At 43.9% G+C, this 12,760-nt stretch overlaps 1 protein-coding gene across 3 annotated transcripts in view; it reads left to right on the forward strand.

Moving 5' to 3' along the window:
- Nucleotides 1-1,470: 1,470 nt before the first annotated feature.
- frem1b (Fras1 related extracellular matrix 1b) overlaps nucleotides 1,471-12,760 on the forward strand; it is a 47,224-nt gene continuing 35,934 nt past the window's right edge. Inside the window, exons 1-3 of one of the 3 annotated variants that reach the window (XM_085449253.1) lie at nucleotides 7,540-7,824; nucleotides 11,463-11,584; nucleotides 11,699-11,934. The gene's annotated coding sequence lies outside the window, so the exon portion shown is untranslated. Of the gene's footprint in view, nucleotides 1,517-7,539; nucleotides 7,825-11,462; nucleotides 11,585-11,698; nucleotides 11,935-12,760 lie in introns of those variants that run through there. The other 2 variants (XM_085449254.1, XM_085449252.1) reach the window with 2 other exon arrangements.

Genomic DNA, 12,760 nt, shown 5'->3' on the forward strand with positions numbered 1-12,760 from the left:
GTTCTTATCACTTAATAATGCAGGGTTCATCATATAGAAATGAAAACACTGATGTTGTGCGTTATTTGAACACCTTGCCTGCCTGCAGCACTAAAGGACTCCGTGAGAGACGTCTGTCTCACCCTAGCAGCACCTGTCCCTGTCCTCCTCTTCAGTTCGCCTCAACATACGCTCGTTATATTCTGTGATATGATTTACTTTGGGGTGTTTGACAAGGTTAATGATGTGGCCACAATCATACATGCCAAGCCTCCTGATTTTTCTGGGAGAACACCGAATTTCAGTGCCCCTCCCGAAAATCTCCCGGAGCCACCATTCTCCCGAATTTCTCCCGAATTTCCACCTGGACAACAAAATTGAAAAACCATATCGCAGAATTCATAGCGCAGCCCAGCCAATTCCAGTTTCCAACAATGGCGGCAGCGACTTAGTTTTAATATTACTCTTATTTCTCTTTGTGGGTCGCAAAAAAACTTTTAACATATTTTCAGGTGAGAATGTAGCTGTGTAAACTTCAAATATCCGAGCCGACCGACACATCATTTTCAAACCCCCGCAGTCTTTCACTAGTCGGGTTAAACATGAGATACAAGTCACTTTGATAACTTAAAAATGTTATTGTTTGGCTTTTTCAGTGTTTTATTTGTTCGTGAGTAAATCGGTTTGGCTGAGATTAAAGTTAGTAGATTAGATTCAATTAAATTAAACTTTATTAATCCCTCGGGAGAGTTCCTCTGGGGAAAACTAATTAAACAAAGTGTGAGACGGTTGAGAGTTTAAGTCAGCGCCCGTTTATATTTTAGATAGCAAGGAGCAGACGGCAGAGTTTCACTCCATCGAGGGAGCTCGTGACATACAACCCGGCTTTCTTTAGGCTGCGAAGGCCGGGTCCTCAGGTGGAAGCAGCCTCTGAATTTGGACACCCCCGCTGTATTTTATCCGATAAATCAACACTGTAAAATGTATTTATCACCCCCCCCCCCCCCCTTCCCCAACAGCCCTTTTGAATGTCTACCTAATTCTGAGGTCTCAAGGTTGGCAAGTATGGCCACAACACCTCACTTTTTTTGCCACATGTATCGCAAACCACGTCTCAGCTGTTTGTGGAGATAAAATACGGCTGCACAATTATGCTCAGCCATTGTTGCGAGTGTGCACGCCAAGGGGCTGCGACACATTTACACAGCTGTATTTCGCACATGACTATGAAAGGCAGAAGAGGATGTAGTTCCTTTGAATGTAGATAATCCGAATATTATAGTTTCTTTCCACTGTGTTCCTGTTAATGATAAACTACAAATTTACCCTAAATTACTAAAATATCGATATTATAAATGATCGGTATAGAAGGAATCGATATTTCAGTATCGATCCGCACATCACTAACTCTAAAATGTCGGAGTTTCCTTGAATGCACCATCATGAAGAGAAGCGTACCTGGCTAGCATACCTGCTGGAGCACGTGGCACCCAACCTGAGCTGATGGAGGCTTCGTGCTGTGAAGATGATTTAACAGGTACGTCTAACCTGACTCGCCACAGGTGCAGCCTCACAGCATAACATTCATCACCTTTACATTTATTAAAAGAACGATTAGTGTCAGTGGAAAACTCCAAAGTTTAAATATGCTATTGAATTAAAATGTATGAGCAGCATTTCAGTTTTAATTACACGTTTTTTATTTTTTAATTATTTATTATTATTATTATTATTATTATTATTATTATTATTATTATTTTATATTTTATTTTTATTAAAATGGCTCCAGGACCTTCCAAGGGTTAAACAGGCTTAATCGTCAGCTGTTTGTTCAAAGCCGTTTGGTATCCAGGTGAGATGTCAGTCAGGTATAAATGTGGGTTAAACTGGGCCACAACATCTAGAGTTTTGGCTTTCAGGCAACTAAAGTTAATGTCATGTGTTCATGCTGCCATTGTCAATAAAGTTGAGGTTGTGGTACATTACCATCGAGCTAACTCACCTGCTGTGTGACAACCTCAGTCAGAGATGGGGTCAGGCTGTATTTCTGTAGCATCTTAGACCATCACGGAGTTTCTCAGCGTGCACGCGGTCTGTGTGATGTCCACGTGGTATATCACAGGGACCACGTGGTAACGTGAACGACTTCAGTGCAGCTGAATTATCAGCGATGTGACACTAGAGCAAATATAAGACTCACAGCAACGTTCTCAACAACCTGCAGATGCTTCAGGGCAGCTTTAAGACAAGTGAACAATGAGCTACAATTATCCAGACGTGTTGAAATAAATGCATGAATAACAATGAATTTTGACACAATGAGCTACACACAATAGACGCTGGCTTGACTGTAGTGGTGTGCGGATCGATATTGAAATATCGATTCTTCCGATACCAGTAATTTATGTTCTAGAATCGATTCTTATATTAAAATATTGATATTTTAGTATTTTGGGGTAAATTTGTAGTTTATCATTAACAGGAACACAGTAGAAACTATATCATTTGGATCTAAATAGGAAGGAACTACTTCCTCTTCTGCATTTCATAGTCATGTGTGAAATACGGGCTTAAGTTTTATTTCTATATGATAATTCTGAATTATTAAGCAATAAGAACAAGTAGTCTGATGTCCTGTAAGCATTATGAAGCTATATTATTATTACAATTACATAATACAATTATATATGAAATACAATGAAATATTACGTTTTTGTACAAAGTATCGGTATCGGATCAGTATCGTCGATACCACCCTGAATTTTACTTGGTATCGGATCAGAAAGGAAATCAGTGGTATCGCACATCATGACTTGACTGTTAAATCAGGAAATTATGTCGCTGTCCGGCAGATGTGCGAAAGCTGCCCCTAGACCTTTCAGACTGAAGCACAACTAGAATTTATTTATATTAGGCACGTGGAGGGAAGGATGCTAAAGCAAGGTGGCTGTTTGATTATTTCAGGTGCAGATTTCTCCTGCTGGAAATTAGATGATTCTGCTGCTTTGATTCACTTTACAATTGTGTGTGTGTTTTTTGTTTGTATGTCCCAGTTATCCTGCTGTGTGTTTTCTGATATTGAAATCAGACTATGAAAGGTTCCAGAAGGTTCCAATTAACTCCCTGTTTGCCTCTACATGCCTCGATTCATATATTAATCAGGTCCTGTAGCTCAATTATTGTTTACTGACCAGTGAAGTGTGTGTGTGTGTGTGTGTGTGTGTGTGTGTGTGTGGGGGGGGGGGGGGAAGAGTAGTTGATGAGAGAGTAAAGGTCAAAGGTCATCTCTTGGTAACAGAGGAGGAGGAGAAGAAGAAGAAGCCGGCTGTCCTCGCGGCAGTGAACGCACCGTCGAACTGCTTCCTCATTTCATGTGGAAAAACCAACTAATTACGTGGAAATATGATAATGTATAACGCCGGGGGAGCTGCCCGCCCAGCGCCGCTTATTACCCAGACTCCCTTGTTCCTCCACACTCCCCCCCCCACCCTCTCTCTTCTGGTATTTCTCCCAGGGAGTCTCGCCCTTTCACGACTGGAGAAACATTAGCAGCCAGTCCGGCTTGTTTTGCATCAAAACAACGCCTCATTTGCATAATCTGATCTTGAGCTCCTCCCTCCTCATCACTGCCAGGGAAGGTCGATCCCTCTGCTCCCCATCTTCCTCAGGAGGCGATATCCCCCCACAGATCATCCCCACCACCTTCTCCCCTCTCCTCTTCATCATCTCATCTCATCCAGTTGTCTGATTCCTCCTTAAATATGCCTTCACCTGATACTGCAGGCTGACCTGCAAGCATGTGTGTGTGTGTGTGTGTGTGTGTGTGTGTGTGTGTGTGTGTGTGTGTGTGTGTGTGTGTGTGTGTGTGTGTGTGTGTGTGTGTGAGATCACTCCTTTCTTCTCCTGAGGAGGAGGAGGGTGTCAGTCAGTCAGTGATTGTGATGTATGAGAGCTGACAGCTTCCCAGTGCGACTATCCACTGGTCACCAGTATAGCTCTTAATGGGTCTAATGGCCTGAGAGAAGAGACATACACACACAGTAAGATGGGTCGGCCTGAACCAGAACTTTCAGGATGTGAAGCTGAGTGTTAAACTGGAGCGGAATGAGCCAAACAGCTGGAGACCATCCAGATGTCTCCCAGTAGTTTTTTCTTTCAGTTATTTGTAATTTTGTTTTGACCCCAAATGTCCTTTTTTTCTCAGGACAGGAAAGAATCTTTCCAAAAGCTCCTGGGTCCACATCAGGACATTCAGGGGCTTAGGAGGGGACGGTGGTGTGTTTGGTAAACTGTGTGAAAACAGTTTGTATCTCACCTGAATATTTATGTGATGTGAGTCGGAGTTGACCTTAGCACCTGCTCAGACACTTTGACTCAGTACAGATTTGGAGCTTTTTTAGAGCCTGAGATTCATTTGCTAACTTATCATGTGACTCAGTCGCTCATTCTTAAATGTTGATGTACTTCTTCAGCACTGAAACGCTGTCCCAGTGGTGTGTTTGGACTGTCTGATGGTTCCTGTGACATTGACCATAAGGTAAAGATGGATCCAATACTGTGCGCAGTTATATAGCTGTGATATTTAAAGATAATATATTAGTAATGGCTTAAATATGAATATAAAAATGTGATAAAATTGGTCAATTCTGGTTCCAGAGACTCTCCTCTGCTCTGTGCAGAGTTATTATTTTTGCCAAAAAAAGCAAATTTTCACACATGTTAAAATGATTCTTTAAATGGACAGGTCTTCCTTTCTCCTCAGCACTCACAGGGCTTTATATACAACATGCCTCATTCACACAAACACTTTTTTTTCTGTGCCAAAGTGCTTTCTATCTAACATTCACACTCAGAGAGCAGCTTGCATGCAGACTGGAGCAGCCAGGGATCGAACCTGCTCTTCCTGCAGATAAATTGTACAGATCCATGTTATCATGAATTCTTCGGCCATGAGAAGTGTGGCCTGGCCTGCAGCTGTGGACTCTGGCTGCAGGATCAGCTGTATTCACAGGTATGGGAGAAAGAGTTGAAAGGACATAACTCTGTGCAGACAAACACTGGTTGTAAAGGTCAAAGGACACTCCAGAAAGGGCAGTGTTCATCTCAGAACGTGCTTCTTTATGTCTGCTTGGGATTTCGGCTGCTTTAGACTGACAGGAAGTGGAAGAACAGGAAGTGGAGCCTTCTCTTTCTCTGCAACCCGATGATGATGATGATGAGTGGAGTAGAGTTTCCTCTGACAGACAGAGCATGCTCAGTCAAGATGGAAGCTCTGAGTCTGCTATTACAGAGCCCCTCGTCTCTCCAGAGCGGCGGCTTTCTGTGGGTCGATGCCATCGAGCTGAACGGCAGCCATGACGCTGGCAGCGGCCCGTCGCTCTCCTGCCAGCACGCTGCAGACCCGAGCGGCTTTCATCTCTCTATTTGTAAGAGGCTCAGCAGGAACCACAGCTCTTACCTGATCTTCACTGAACTCAGAATCACTTTCTGGGCCACCGGAGCTGTAGGAAGAGCCAGCAGCTCAGCCCCGTTTCCACATCCGCAGCTTCAGACTTGGAGCGGTGCTTCTTCAGCGCCACAATGAAGCTGCAGCAGAAAAGTTAAAGGCCTGCAAAGTCAGAGAGAAAATTCTTCTTCTTTGCTGCTCGGCGACACGGCCTGTTTAATTATGGGTCAGCGAGGAAGGGAAATTAATCTCAGGCGGTGGAGGAGTCACGGCGTCAGGCTGACAGGGGCCCTGGGGCCAAGGGGGGCGGGCACGGGGCCAAATGCCGTGGTAGCCTCTGAAGTCACCACGCAAAAGGGTAGCAGTCAAAAGTGATCAGAGAGCGCCGGACAGCGGACTGGAAGTCAGTGCGTTTCTGGCAGCGAAGCCTCTGAATGAACATAAACCCATGTGACAGACACGCTTCAACTTCACCGCCACTTTCTGAGGCCACGGCAAGGACGTGTGCACGGCCTGGGGGACGGGGGGGCTGACGGTTTCAGAGAGATTGCTCCTCAGGTTTAAACTCTACACAAAGCATGAAAAAGAAATGCATTAAGAAATCACGTTTCTATTCTGAACTCTGGAAAAATGCACAACAGCGCCTCACTCAGGTACGGGGGTCCAAACATGTTGGCCATAACTACCCGAGAGTCAGAAACAGCCTAATCTGAACCTTTCCACAGTTTTTATACATACATTTTTGCAGTTTTATTGGATGGTTGGTTTGTATTAAGTTCTGCATTTACATGTATTACTTAATCAAGTGTATTTGATTTTTTTGCATTTACTTCCATTTCCTGTTTAGTTCCACATTTACATTAGCTTCTGATCACTGGATCCATTTTTTTAACAGACCTACCAAGCACTTATATGCACAATCTCTCTCTCTCACACACACACACAGATTCATACATCACGTTACTTTTTGCACAACCCACTGTCATTGTTGCACATTTCTATTGCACTGTTCTGCCTGTATCGTTCTGTTCTGTCTTTGTTTTGTTGCAATTTTTTCACACTTGCACAGTATGTAGTCCTGTATTGATTGTCTGTTTATTAGGGGTGCAACAATACTTGTATCGATATTGAACCGTTGGATACAGTGCTTTCGGTTCGGTACCATATGTATCGAACAATACAAACTTTTTTATTTATTTATTTTATCAACTTTTCTTCTGACGATGCTGTCTGTGTTGAGCGCTCAGTGGATCTGCGTTCGACTACTCCGCCTAGGCTGCAGTGTTGCCAACTTAGCTACTTTGTCGCTATATTTAGCGAGTTTTCAGGCCCCTTAGCGATAATAATTTATTTATTTTGTATTATTTATAACTTAATTTATTTGTTGTATTCTTCCTAGATTACGCATTGTGTTCTGCTTTTTTTTTTTTTTTTTTCTAAAAAGCGACTAGTGACAAATCTGGCGACTTTTTCTGGTGTTATTGGAGACTTATTTATGACGACTTTTTGACGTGAAAGAGCGTGTTGCTCTTACTCTTAACAAGTAGCGGTGCTGCCGTGGGCACCTCACCCGTGCTAAAGCACTCACGGGCGGAGGATAGTCCTCCCCCAGCTGCAGGAGATGTTCACACCTATGCGTCCAAACTGCAAATGAATCGCGCATGAGCGAAGCCGCTGCTCCCGCACTGACTGTAATGCAGTCAGTTCTTCTTTTACTGTTATGCTGTTTTGTGGATCACAAGGTTTAAAACTACTTATAAACACACACACACAAAGTAACTCCACCAGAGTGCCTATTTCGGGTCACTTTTGCCGGTCGAAGCCCGGATAAAGGAGCAGGGTTGGAATTGTGACATTAAAAAACAATAATTGCTAAAAGAAATTTAATTTGTAGTTCTAAATAAATTCTAAATGCATTTAGGACGTTTTTTGCTCACTTTATGTCTCTTCCACGATGTTATTTCTCTCTCCAACAGCGTAGGTTACAATTATATTAACATGACCAATTATGCAAATTAGGTGATGACGTCAATTTGCGACTTCTAGCGACTTTTAGGACAGCCAATAGCGATTTTCCTTACTGAGGAGTTGGCAACACTACTAGGCTGCACTGTCGAGTGCAGATCCACTGAGCGCAGCGCAAGCTAGCAAGACAGAAGCTAAGCTCGAAATTGAACCTCCCCCACCCTCATTCAGATCTGGCGTTTGGAACTATCTTGGTTGAGGGAACTGGTGGGGTTTTTTGGGGGGGGGGGTTTGATACAGCTTGTGAACTCACTGTCTGACCCATACTCCGGAACAGTAGGAGGCGGTAATGCTCCTTTACGTTGGTTGCCAACCGCCGTTTAACACAAAGAAGAAGAACTATCTTGGTTTCTATGTGAAGCATGACCCTGATGGTAAGCGTGTCATGGACAAAAGTAAAACAGTATGTCGGATGTGCCACGCAATGCACGCAATGTTGGTGGGAACTAGTGCGTCAGCGCAGTTAGCTTGTTAACGTGTTGACACTGTCCATCCCCACGCACGGGGCGATCCGCGGTAACTCGTTGGAGATTTGCTGCGTTATGGCATTAATGTCATTTTAACGAGATTAACGCTGACAGCACTAGTGGGAACACAACGAATATCACTGCACATTTACACTGACATCATCCTAGTGCAAAGACAAGTGGAAGCAGACAAAAACAACAAGCACATGATTCTCCTTATGGGGACCTGATATGTTTAATATGCTGCTGAGAATATAGCCCAGAAGAAGCGTATAGTATAGCTTTTATTTTGGAAAGAGCCATTTCTCTGTAATAAACTCTCTTTTCCAAAGATGAGTGATTTCTCGATCAGATAGATTTTTTTTGTTTTTGTTTCAGCAACATTACATTTAAAAACTGTACTTTTGAGTTAAAATATATATTTATAATTTTAATGACAAATTGAAAAGGCATGAACATTTTTTTTGTATCAAAAAAAATATCGAACCGTGACACCAAAGTATCAAACCGAACCGTGAATTTTGTGTATCGTTGCACCCCTACTGTTTATATGTAGCACCATGGTCTTGAAGGAACGCTGTCTCGCTTCACCGTGTACTGTACCAGAATCAGAATCAGAAAGGGGTTTATTGCCAAATGTTGAGCAGGTTTACAACATTAGGAAATTGCTGCGGTGCTTCAGTGCAAACATAGTGTCATAAATAGCACTTAAATAGACATGAAAAAAAATAAAAGTAGGGATAAGAATTAAAAGTGCTACGTAGAAAGATATGTGCATGAGCTATACATGAGATATATACATGAGAATAAGAATTAAGAGTGCTACGTTGAAAGATATATACATGAGTGCAGGTGGTGATCAGTGCCAAACATGGAATGATGCAGTGAACACAGCGTAGGGTCATGTGTTAGTAGCGGGAACAGTCATATGGTTATTGTTCATGTGTCCAACAGCAGAGGGGAAGAAACTGTTCTTATGGCGAGAGGTTCTGGTGCGAATGGACCGGAGCCTCCTGCCTGAGGGGAGCAGGTCAAACAGACTGTGTCCAGGGTGAGAAGGGTCAGCTGAGATCCGAGCTGCACGCCGCAATGTCCTGGAGGTGTACAGGTCCTGCAAAGATGGGAGTCTGCAGCCAATCACCTTCTCAGCAGAGCGCACAACACGCTGCAGTCCACTGGTTGGAATGACAGTAAAGCCACTTGACTTGACTCTTGTCAGCTTTTGGACTCTGCATGACTCACCTCTGTTCCAACCAATCAGAGGCCGAACTCACTGCCGCCCCACACGTTCGTGCCTGATGAAGACTGACCTCGACTCTCTGACCTCGTCCAATCAGCCGTGACAGAGTCATCAGCTCATCCCACTAAAGTAAAAAACCCGCAGTAGGTCTGTTTCCTCCCTCTGGGACGGTTTCCCTCCTCCAGCCGAGCCACTGCTGCTTACCAACAGGTGTTTAAATGCTGTTGGGACGAGCTTCAGACGGAGACCCGAACAGGAATGGGGAGGACACGACCTTGTCAACGCTCCTTCTGACCCCGTGAACCATTTCATGATTCTTCACAGCTCCTCAGTTTCCAAACAGTTTGTACGTTCAGTCCGCCATCTTCATGTAATCATGGTGTTCATGTTAAATTTCTTACATTTTAAACTAGACCTGAGCCGACATGATATTCCTTATGAACAAGAACATGCCGAACTCCTCCCTGAGTCAGTGTCCCAGGAAAGATGCTGATCGCTGCATGGAGTTTAGAAGATTTCCAAAATCATCAAAATGTTAATTAGCTGATGAAAAAGACTTTTTCTGCAGCAGAAATGTTATCAGGGAGGCTGAGACGCTAAGAGAATCCCTAACAGAAACCTGTAGTCTGGTAACGGCAAAAATGGCGAGACATGTTCTCGTTCGCTGCCACCAAACACCCAATCAGCTGCTGAACGGGGAAATGTAGGAACCAATCACATCTGCACAACAGAGACCGAGGACAGTTTGAGAGGATGTCAGACGAATGGACTTGTTATGGTGGTAAAGATGGAAGGCCGGAATACTCAGCGTTTGTTTACTGCAGCTGTGGTGGGAGGAGCCAGAGACAGCGAAGTCATAATGAAACCTGAAAACCTGCAGGAAAGCTTCTGTTTGGCAGAGATGCGTTTAATCAGATTTGTTCATGTAGAAAAACACACAGATAAAGACTCATAAACACACACGACACAGACACACACTGTGATGGTGTTTGACTCTTGCCTCCAGTTTGTTGCTTTGGGTTCAGTAATGCTGGAATGGAGGGAGACTCTCAGCTGAGCTCAGACTGAATGTTACAGGCAGCACTGCTGGCTGTGAGCAGCTGCACGGTAAGAGTTTACCGCCTGAGTGAAACTGTTTCTGCTGAGTCAGCTGATCTTCTGCTGCTGGTTCTTCCATTAAGGCAGATTTTCTCCTCTGGCAGCTGCAGAAGCCATCAGAGAGCAGGGATCAGGGTAACCTGGGAGTTAACGAGGATAACAGAGCTGTGAGGCCATCAGCGGCTCTGTGGCAAAGTTTGTTTATACCAGCTTAGTTTTAAAAAGATGCAAACACGAGTTCTCGAAAGATGCCTTTCTGTCTTTATGCTAACGGTTTCCCTTCACTTCCAGTGTTTGTGCTTAGCTGAGCTGCAGCTGTGATGGAGAAAGAGCTGTTAGCAGGGTTCCTCTGATTAAACACGCCGTCAGCGATGATTCACAGCTGGATCTGCTGGTGGTCTTAAAAGCCTCACACTGAAATCAAATGACGTTCACACAGCTCTGACTTGATCGTTATCTGAGTCTTCCTACTTCATATGAAGCAAGAGCCACGTGAACCAGAAAGATCCTCACAGGTCTAATTTATATTTAAGGAGCTTCAATGATATTAACAATAACAGTTTAAGTTGCTGTGGGAACTTAAGGTTCTACCTTTTTCTTTATTCTCTGAAAGTTTAGACTTCACACAGTTTTTTTTCTTCTTCTACTAGTTAAATTGTGGGATGTCACAGAAGGGATACAAGACCCACCCACCTGCGGTTTTTAATGGGCAGCCAATCAGAAGAAAGTTGGCCTCATATATTTGAAATCATCTTAAGTCTTCATGGGTTTGTTGGAGAAACCAGAAACCTTCTCGCTGCTTTTGGGAGTTTATTGTCTGAACTTTGTGGAGCTTTGCTGCTCGTTTCACCCTGGTTTCACTCGTCCTGCCAGAAGGTTCAATTTAACATTTAAAACGTTTACACTGAAGTGTACAGATAACAGATACAGTTCAGTCTGTGGACTCAGATCTGTGAGTGAAATGTTTGGTATTCCTGATGAGGATCAGAGGCGTGTTTGGGACTCAGGGCTCTGATGTGGTTCAGGACTGAGAGCAGAAGGTGGAGCTGAGTCAGGCACACAGAGGGGGTAAACAGACGGGGGCAGTAAAACTAAAAGTCCTGGAAACTTCTCAGCACACTTCCTGTCTGCTCTCTCTCTCTGGCTGTAGAACGTCTGTGCTCGCCTTGTTTTCCTTATCTCAGTTTTCCCCCTCTGTTCCCCTCAGATGCCAGATGTGTCAGGGTGACTGACGGCGCGCGGTGGATGTTTGTGTTGTTTGTGTCACAGCATTCCTGTGAGCGTGTGCAGAAGGTGAAGAAGACAAGTATGGAGCTCCTGCAGCTGCAGGTAGGTGCCAGCTCCCTCATCTCCGACCGGCTCGTGCAGATTAAAGGATTTTCCTTCGTTATTTTCTCACCCTTTTCTCCTTTTGGCTTCCTCCTCCTCCTCCTTTAAAAAAAGAAAAACCTCACACAGCGAGTCATTGGGCTTTGCAGGCTCAGGATGAAACTTTGCCAGCCGTGTTGGTGCAGCAGGAAGCAGCGATGCAGATAGACATTCACCTGAAGCACGACTTAGTTCAGCTCTTTAATGCCTATAAGTGATGACACGTTTTGTTGGGGAAGCTGAGCTGGTGGCAGGAAGTGACAGTACCTTTGTGTCCTTCTATGTAAAAACCCGGCATCCTTACAAAACATGTAAGTCTCTGTACGTCTACCTTTTAGTCATTACTGATTTCTGTGAATGGTGCCGCCTATCAAGCGTTTGGTTTTTTTTCTAAAATTCTGGTGCCCACCAAAGAGGTGTTGATGAAAATCACCAGGACTGCGATTAAACATGATTTTGACCAGTAATTTTTAATTTATGCAGGCTTAACATTCCAAATAAGCAACTGTTAACTAAAGTAAGAGAGATACACCCCGTCCAGTACAGTTTAACGTCCAGGTGTCTCTGAGAATGGGATTCGGGCAAATCTAAACACGTCAGCTCAGACAAGATGGAGGATGAGGGTTGAACTGTTCGAACGTCAGCCAGACAGCGTCTGAGAGGATCCATCCGTCCATCTGCGGCAGCGTCATTTGGGTCAATTGGGTCAAGTACCGATGAGCCGTGTGTAGACTGCTGACCGGTGTCGTGCCAAAAAGTGATTAGCGTTATTTAAATTTGTTTGAACTGTCATAAATAACTTGTTGGTCTATATTATATGAAACATGTCAAATGGATTCCTCATGAATGATATCCAGTCATCTTGAACCACATTCCTGTCACAAGGTAGAAGCTGCAATCAGTTTTTGGCAGTGACTTTTATACATCCTTTATCCTATATCCAGTTAAAAAATCTCATTGACATTAAAAATGCTCTAAAAGGCTCAAACAGAACAAACACAGCCCAGAGGTCCAGCTCAGGTGAAGCCTAGCAGACAGCTCGCAGGTACAGCCACCTGTGTCCACATCCACCTGTCAGTCAAAGAGGCCACGCCTCTAATAATCCTAATTTAAGCCTTAGTACAATTTAAACAGGTA

Source organism: Copadichromis virginalis, linkage group LG23 (assembly GCF_057382275.1).
Source record: "Copadichromis virginalis isolate Kocher_CV1m ecotype Utaka linkage group LG23, C_Virginalis_male_GT1.1, whole genome shotgun sequence".
In the NCBI taxonomy this organism is placed as follows: Eukaryota; Metazoa; Chordata; class Actinopteri; order Cichliformes; family Cichlidae; genus Copadichromis; species Copadichromis virginalis.